The 9,431-nt window shown below is 38.6% G+C and overlaps 1 long non-coding RNA gene across 1 annotated transcript; it reads right to left on the minus strand.

Annotated features, from left to right (window-relative positions):
• Positions 1-804: 804 nt before the first annotated feature.
• On the minus strand, positions 805-8,739 carry LOC130085108 (uncharacterized). Its single transcript, XR_008807107.1, has 3 exons — positions 8,671-8,739; positions 6,163-6,309; positions 805-1,622 (listed from the first exon to the last, which is right to left on the minus strand). It is a non-coding gene; the product is annotated as an uncharacterized LOC130085108 (long non-coding RNA).
• Positions 8,740-9,431: the final 692 nt, after the last annotated feature.

Genomic DNA, 9,431 nt, shown 5'->3' on the forward strand with positions numbered 1-9,431 from the left:
GTGATTTATGGTGCTTTCACAGTCTAGTCTGCAAGAGAATGCACGTCGTAATAAAAAGGGAATCGTTGTAAATCTTGCTAACTTTGATAACATCATTATAAATTCATTTCTCATTCACAAAAAGTGTGATCTTAAATTTAGCCTCAAACAAACCCTTTACCATGGTTAAGAAAATCTACCATGGTTTTTTCTTAATCTACATTCCTGGCCTTGTTGTGTATGATTTATTGGCACACTTTCTGTAAATAAAAAAGTTGCTGCCTTAAATTTTTAAGTACTATCAACTTGGATGTTTAAGTCACTTCAACTTTAATTGCATTAAACTGACTTAAAAAATAAGTAAAAAACGTTGAACTTGAAAAAAAGTTTAAAATTTCTTTGCAATGAAAAAACATGTTGTCATAACTTACTGATCATATAGTTTTTTTTTTTTACAGTGTACAGTGTTTTTTAAAATTGCACGTTTCAAAGGCAAACAATTTGATCAAAATGTAACAATTTGATGAAATGCCTTTCCTTCTAAGCTTACGTCACAAATTCCAGATAGATTAAATATCCTGCCTCCATTTGTTCTCAGTGAATATGATTTTTACTCATAAATAGGCTGTCATACAACAAAAGTAAAATGAACAACGTTTCAACAACAAACTATTTAAACCAGCCTGGTCTGTTGGCTAGTTTAAGAGAAGGCCAGTTTAAACTAGTTAAGACCAGCTTTTATTTTTCTTCAGCTTGTTGAAGGAGATCCGTATTAATTTATTATGAATTTAGTTTTTATTTTAGTATGAACCAGTTTATAATGGTAAAAGCCTTAATCTGTTGTGTCATATAGTCTACACTACTTTATGCTGCGGTAATGTTCATTTGAATAAGTATGCCATCTAATAGCATAAGTTATTCATCCGCATTTGCCTTTTCATTCATTGATATTCATTACAGGACAAAAGGCAAGCATGAAGTAAATACATGTGATCAGTCAGCGCTTTACTTATTCACTTCTCATGGGATCATAACCTGCGCACACAGGCCCAGAGCCTTGAGGCTGTTCTATTAGAAGAGACACGCCATCACGTCTCCAACTGCGAGTCTGATAAATATCCCCGCTGACTTCTGAAGACATCATCTCTCTTTTTTTAATGATAATCAAGCAAATGCACTTCCCTGCTCAGGATGAACAGCCAGGGTCTATCTGAGCGAGCACCGACTGAACAAACTCCCCGGCGACACGTTGTCAGGAACGCACGCTTTCCTTAAGTTGCCACGAAAATCTTTCTTTGAATCCGTGTTTGTTTGGCTTTGAATTTGCTCCGGCGTTTATCACAGAGATAGCGGAGGAGCGGGGAGGGGAGACGGCGGAGTCTTAAAACCGCAACGTTGAAGCCGTGATCCCCAACAGTCTGTTGCTGAAGAAAGACATTGAGGCCCGTCGGAGAGGAATTAGGAGAATGTATAAACGAGTTGTTTGTTGCCTGTGTTTTGGAGCGCTCCGCTCTGCTTTCGTCGTAAGGCTTTGAAGGTGGAGAACATCTTTTTGAAGAGTGAAATCGAGTGTGTTTGTTTTACATTCGGTTGAGGTGTCTGTGTCGCGTGGGCTTCAGATCCCTCCTGGTGCGTGTGTGAACCTGTAAGGAAATGTGCACAATCACACATTATTCCACGTAAAAACCACACAAACAACATCTATACTACTTTCTCGTAGACTTTCTAACTCTTACAAAACATCATGTTAAATCTTCAGAAACCTTAAAGGGATAGTTCACTCAAAAAATTTAAATAATATTATCATTGTTAAACCTTGCGAGTCTTTTCTTCTCTATTGTGACGTATGTGTTCAGTGTTGACGGTAAAGCATTTCAAGTAACGCAAGTTTTGTAATCAGATTACTTTAAGTAATAGTAAAGTAAAATTACTTTTAAATTTAAAACTAATTATCTACTTTTTCCTGTTGTCCCACACACCTCTCCTGTCCCCCATGTTGAGAGAAATCGGGAGTAAATGCAGACGCGTTATGTGAGCTGTATAAACATTATGCTTATTATAGTTCTAGACTAAATGTTAGCAGGCATTTACTCATCTCACTTGCACAAAAACAGATTCAGTATTCCTCAAAATACATAAAACCAGTTAAATGAAATCTCATGATAATTATTATATAAATGTGTTAAATAACACAAATTTACTTATGTATTTAATCTCACTTTATTAAGCAAAGTCTTTGCTGCTGACCTTCCATGATCCAATTCAACCGTACTAATAAACAAAAATGACTTTAGTTAAACATCACATTTGTTTTTGTTTTTTAATTGCTAAATTAAAAGTGTTCTTTCTTATGGCCGCATTGCTAAAAAGTTTGTTTGTGTTTGCATTTGAATTTGCATTTCCTTCAGTCTAATTTCACTTTTGGGGTTACATTTGGCAAAAATAGACCTTTTGTTTTGTTTTGTCATTAAAAAAAAAAAACAAGCAAGCCGAGCCCAGAAGAGAAAAAGTAACACAAAAGTATATAACAACACTTTATCTAAGCAGGGCTCCAGACTAACTTTTTGCCTTGGTTGCACTGGTGCGCCTAACTTTTTTATTTAGGTGCACCAGCACAAAATTTAGGTGCACCCAAATGTTTCCTCGGCTCGCGTCGCCTTTAACGCCACAATTTCAAGCTCAGCTTTTTATCATGCTCCATATACATGCATATATATTATGTAAATGATTTTAAACAAGAATAAGGTGTAGGTAAATACTTTTTTTAATTTGAAGCACAATTATATTGTATACAAAAAAAAAATTTTGTGCTTCACTGAGCTGCCAAACTAACTATTTTGAGTCTCTAGCTCAGGCTCGGTAGGCTCACCGAGGAAGGACCAGGGCTTGGCATCTTACAGGGACTGGGGAGACGGGTGACTGAAGTAGCTCCATGTCTGGGCTGTGGTCGGAGCATTGACCGGGGAGTAGGGATGGGTATCCATAAGGTTTTAACGGTATTACTACTCTTACCGATACTCCTTAGCGATCCGGTACTTTAACAGTATTCTTATCGGTTCTTTTTGTTTTATAAACAAAGATAAACAATTAAACAAAGATGCACATTATATAGGCCTACACAGTGCTTTAATTTCAGGAAGGTCTACTAACATTAGCTACTGTTCAAGTATGGTCTAAAAAGAAATCTAATAAAGTAATCAAATGTAAAATAACACTGCATATTTTATCATAGATAGATAATGCTTATTAAAGCTGAAGTTATTAATTCAAGAGCTGTGAATACAAGCCGGTCATTTTGACATATTTTTGTGTACATTTGATAGTTTAGACACGCACATGAAACCCAAAGTATAATTTGCTTGTCTCGTTACGTTCTGTTTTTAGAGCGCGCGTCGCCTTGGGAACAGCATCTCTTGTGCAGACTTTTGTGCTTTTAATAGCTCTTTTTATTATTAAACGCGTCCCGCAATTTAGCAACAGTAGCTGGACTGCATTTTACAACAATCACGAGCTGATTCTGTCGTTAAGTTTGAGTTTTAGGGAGAAGTGACTGCGCACTGCTGCGAATGGAAGGAAGCTGAGCCAGACCGAATGTGTCTTTAGTTTTTAATGGTTTTACCTCAATATATTTTTTTATAATCTTTGGAAGCCGAAATCTAAAACAAAATAAGACTAATATCACAGACCTAAAGTGTAACCAGGCTACGTTTGAATGTTTAGTTCTGCGTCGTCACTCATTAAGCAGAGCTGTCGTGTTTTGCGCGCTGTGGCTCCGCGTGAGAGATCTCACTCTCTCTCTCTCTCTCTCTCTCTCTCTCTCTCTCTCTCTCTCTCTCTCTCTCTCTCTCTCTCTCTCTCTCTCTCTCTTGGACTGCGAATAGCAAAAATGGTGTAATATTATTATACACAGAAAAGGCTCGCAAGATTAATTCTTTTTTTAAATAACGTCTTTATAGTAATAATAAATAGTATGTGTATTTTCTTAATTTCTCCAGTAAGTTACCGACATCAGAACCGATCACGTCCGAGCTGATCGATACAGCGGTCTTTCAGAAGTTGAATACCGGGTTTCGGTACCCATCCGTACCGGGCAGAGTGTTGGGGGAAACAGGCCTACTTTTCTAAAAGAAAAAACTCTATGGGTCTATTTCTTTTCATTGTTCGTCGTCTGTTTTCTTGCGTTTCTTTTGCTGATGCTGATTGCCGTAACTATCCCGCCCTATCTCTGTCTCTGATTGGTTTAGACCACGATATGATCCAACCATGAGTGTGCTGTGAGTTCCGACAAAGGAGAACAAGCGCTTCGCTCGTGGAAACTTGGCAGCGGACGCGAGGACGTTAGGTGCACCGGTGCGACCTTGGAAAAAATTTAGTCGCACCCTTACAAATTTTAGTCGCATATGCGACCAAATTGGTCGCACTCTAGAGCCCTGCTAAGTATCAATTAGTAACCTTTTTTAATACAATATTGTAAGTAACGCATTACTTTTAAAAGTAACTTTCCCCAACACTACATATTCCCAAGCCATTTGATACTTGAGTAAATATCTGGGTAAATGTGGTTCATTTTAGGGTGAAATAAAATAGCCTGGTCCCACCAGACTCTCGTACATTTAATTTGTACAGAGAGTCTGGCCTCGCTCCATTGACAAGCGTTAACTTCCTTGTAGGCGGGTACTCTGTTGAAGTTTAAAACTATTGGATCTGCCCAGAGTCACTCTGGATCTGCCATAACCAATCGCTGACGTTTGGTCGTGACGTATGACGACTCAAAAACCCCTCTATGCTCAAACCACTCAAACTAGCGCACAACATCAACGTCATCGTTCTCAGCCACTCCCTCTGTTCGCTGATTCGACCAGTAAAAAATTGACCGGAGAAAACCAAAAAATACACCACAACAGGGATGGAAATTATCTTTTTTGTCCACCGGCCACTGTGGCTGGTGGATTTCAAAATCTACCAGCCACTCAATGTTTTTACCAGCCACTTTCTTGTTTTTAACCGACAATGTGTAACTTAAGCAGTTTATTTAATCTCAAGTCTAAAGGAAATACTGACATTTTCTCTTTCTCTCACCCTCGGCCTCATCCACCTAATATTTTTGTTTTGATGATAAATTGAGCCAGCCTCCAAAAGTTATTAACCTGTCCTGTGATTTTTTTTCTCCCTCTCACACAACACTATCCAGACACGAACTTATGCACTATAGTATGTTGGTTGCCTTTACATTAGAATAATATTTCATATAATCTAGATATGAAATGGAATAAATAGCATTCAATACAAAATGAATATGTCTCATATATTGAAATTAAGTTTTATGTGACAAAATATTTGCTTTGTTGTGCATTAGAACCAGACGCTCGAACTTGACGCGCCGCAGGATTTTTTTATGCGCGTAACGCGTCTTTGTATTGACTTAACATTGAAATCACTCGCGCCAGACGCTCTATTCGCGTCTGGTGTGAACGCACCATGATGTTTTCTCTGCAGACCTCTACGCCTGCGATGTAACGCCACTTTTTTTTTGAAGGTGTGCCTCCTCTAAAAGTGTCCGCCGTCTGGGTGAAACGGTATGCTATTTTTATTTACCCGCCACGGTGGCCGGTAGGTGAAGCGAGTTTACCCGCCACAACCCAAAATCACCCGCATTTGGCTGGTGGCGGGTGCTAATTTCCATCCCTGCACCACAATCCCAGACGTAGTACTGAAGGAAAATGAAAATTGAGCGGAAGTACGTAGGAGGGCGGAGCCAGGCTAGAAATAAATAACTCCTTAATATCAAATACAACCAACCACACATCAGGCATTGTAAGACACACGCATACACACACCTACTCTGTCTGAGTGGTAAAGATCATTTTTGCTGAGGTCGCAGATGCAAATGCGGAAACTGTCAAGTGCCACAAAACTCACATGTACATCAACATCATCTCTCAATCAATCTTTAATTATCTCTCTTTTTCACACCCGCTCATTTTATGCACAGTACTTCTCATCATTATATTGTGTCAGCCAGAGAAAATGAATGCTTCATTTAAACACTTGACCATATGTCTTTAGTTTTCCCCTTGTAAATGGATAGTATACACTCACAAAAATGAGCATACTAATCTCATGTCATTATACTTAAAGAATCTAGACACAAGCAACTTTCTACTTTACAAAATGAGAGCATACTTGTTTAGTCCAACACAAGGGTGAGCAAATCATGTCAGGATGTACATTTTTGGATGAACTAATCCTTCAAATCTGGGCCCCAGAGATGGACGTCTTAAACATAAGCTGTATCTTTGTTTCCCCTGGCCACACCTGACTTCTTGCTTCCTGTGGAGTGAAATCAAGACAGGAAGTCAGATGGGAATGTCCTGCTCTGATCTCTCAACACTGAGCTGGCCTTTTTCCAAAATTCGAAATGATCCTTCCCTCCTCTTTAGATTCTTTAGATTTTTTAACACGCTGAGGATTGAGGAACGATAGTGATGGAGCTGAAGCCATCTTGGTTTTATTTATTCAGATCTTGCAAAGATCTGATTCTGAACTAATGATGGAAAGGAGACAGGGAGAAGGAGATAATTTTAAGAGCTGGGACAAGAGCCAAATAGCTACATCAAGCCGTTTAACAGCCATTCAAACTAACGCCAAAGTCACGCGAGTCTTAAAAACTCTATCAAGAGCATTAATCTGCAGACTGAAGGAGAAACGGACGTACAATGCGTGCCGAAGAGGGGCACGCTATATATTTGTCATATATCTACTCTGCCCCTTTCATCTTGTGGCCATTGAAACAGCCATCTCTGAGCTTTTCTCTGTGTTAATCCTCTTCACGCTGCCCGTATGCCCGCTGCCCCTCGCCTAACCCCCGTTCACAGCACTTTGATGGTTCTCCAACTCAGTCTCCCATCCACAGAGTTCTACAGCCTGGATCTGACTCATCATCCCTCTGTACAATCTGTCTGCTCCTGCCATCCCTCCATCCCTCTTCCGGCCCACGATTTTTTTTATACGGCTTTTATCTGCTTTCTTTCTTTCAGCCACATTATTTCCCCATTTAGTGCGGCTGCATGCTGGCCATCATCAGGGACACTGTGTGTGTGTGTGTGTGTGTGTGTGTGTGTGTGTGTGTGTGTGTGTGTGTGTGTGTGTGTGTGTGTGTGTGTGTGTGTGTGTATGTGTGTATGTGTGTGTTGGCCAGGCAGCTGCAAAAGGCGTCAGCTCAGAGAGCTGACAAGATGTGACAGCTCTGGATATCTCTCACTGGCACTGACAGTTGACAGATGGATACCACTCACACACTGTAAGGAATAAAAGAGAGAGAGAGAGACAGAGAGAGAGACAGACAGAAGCCCTGAGGTTGATTCTCTAGCATTACTCTCTGTTCATAGGGCCAATGTTTGATTGAGTGCTGCAGAGAATAATAAACCTTCTCTAGCTAATACTGTGCCCGAGCTTCTTTCTTATTCTCTCTCTCTTTTTTATATTGCTATAGAATGACACATTCTAGTACAGAATTTAATAAACATTGCATTGTACATCAAAGTAAAATAAAAAAATAAAATGAAGGAACATACTGTATGATTGCAGTTGCTCATTCAATTTATTATTTAAAAGTCTTGAAAATGAAGGGGAAAAAACTCCACAAGGAAAATGTGGAATTTTGGGGGTTAAAGGAGTCGTTCACCCCAAAATGACAATGCTGTTATAATTGACTCTTCTGTATTATTTATGCTCATTTTGTTCTTAACCTGCTTACCGTTATTATTCTGTGCAAGGCAAAACTAAAAATCTTTTGAAGAATCTTGCTAACACTTTACTGTAAGTTTAATTCAAAATTAACGGACACTTTTATAACATATATATATTTAGGGGTGTAACGATACCCTCATGTCACGATTCGATACCACGATACTGAACGCACGATACGATATTATTGCCATACTCCAAGACATTTGGTAAAAGGTAAAAAAAAAAAGACTGTTGATTAAAATGAAAATAATTTTGGTATTACATTGTGGGTGTAAATGAATAGGCTTGGACTTAGTGCTGGTAACCCAATGCACAGGACAATAGAGACACCAGAATAAAAATATTCATGATTCTGAAGTTGAAAATACAGAATTATTTTAGACGAATATGCTTGCACTCTGTCAATGCCAAAATGTAGGCCACTTTTTACTGGTAACATATGACATTTGGCATTATCAGGAGCCATAAATATTCCCCCATTGCATAATTATACATTATATTCAACATTATGTAGTTCTGACACTAAAAAAATTCTCACACAGTAATTTTTATTTTGGGTGAACCATTCACTATACATATTATTGCATTTTTGTATTGCGAATTTGCGATATATTGTGACACGATATAATTGTTACACCCCTAATATATAGCCGAGGTTAATCACTTATTCTATATAGGCCTACCGTTATATTTTTAACATTTCTAGTTGTTTAAATTAATGAAATTATATACATACATGAATTAACAGTTAATTGTTTTGGCTTTGCTCTAGATGTCATGATGGGACAATGAAGGAACACTATAAAAAAAAATTCAACATAGTTTGAAACGTAAAGTGTCAAGATACTTTTTCAAATGTAAACTGTAAAAATGTAAAGTAGAGCCAGACAGAGATAGGCTACTGTCAAACTCCAGCAACTTTGTTTGAGAAATGAAGTTCACCTGAGTAGGTTCCTGCTATTTCTGCTCATCACAGCTTCCGACCCGTTGTTGTGATATTTCCAACTCACTCACTGGCTCCTCTCGTTTTCGTTTGGACTTGATTCGCTCGCGCGTGGCTCCGCGCGCCAAAACAAAACGTCATTGCACACCTGACGCATTGCTTGGCGAAGTGTCGCTAAACAATCCCATTTGAACGAACGTTAAGAAAGGTCGACTGAGCAGGTGAGTCTACTTGAAACAGACAACAAATTATATTAAAGCAGCAAGATTTGACCTACGCTGTGACATTTGTGACCATAGACATGTATTTATTATGTCTATGTTTTTGTGACTCTGACAATTTACTGCGGTTATTGCTGTTTCAGCCGATATTGTCTCTGTCTGCACTGCCATCTATAGTTTCGGAGAAAAGTGCAATGTGTACCATGTCAAGTAAAAACGTTTATTGAAATCATTGAGCTGCACACACAGTGGCTAACAAAAGTATACAGTAAAATATAAGGTAGGCTACTCACAGACTTGTCTTAAAACATAAAGTACACAAAGACTTGCCGCAAACGTGAATTTTAAAACTGTTGAGCTTTTGCTAACAAGTTTCTACATAAAGACTACAACAACTACCACAATGATGCAGGTTTACATGAGTGACAAATCAGAAAACCAGTGTAGTTCTTTGCAGTTTACATGGAAAATCCTAAAACCGAGAAGCCTTTTCACTCGGATATACATCACAAATAGAGAAGAAAAGACTATTGCAACTT

The sequence above is a fragment of the Rhinichthys klamathensis genome, unplaced genomic scaffold (assembly GCF_029890125.1).
Source record: "Rhinichthys klamathensis goyatoka isolate OS25496 unplaced genomic scaffold, OSU_Roscu_1.1 h1tg000073l_1, whole genome shotgun sequence".
Taxonomy (NCBI): domain Eukaryota; kingdom Metazoa; phylum Chordata; class Actinopteri; order Cypriniformes; family Leuciscidae; genus Rhinichthys; species Rhinichthys klamathensis.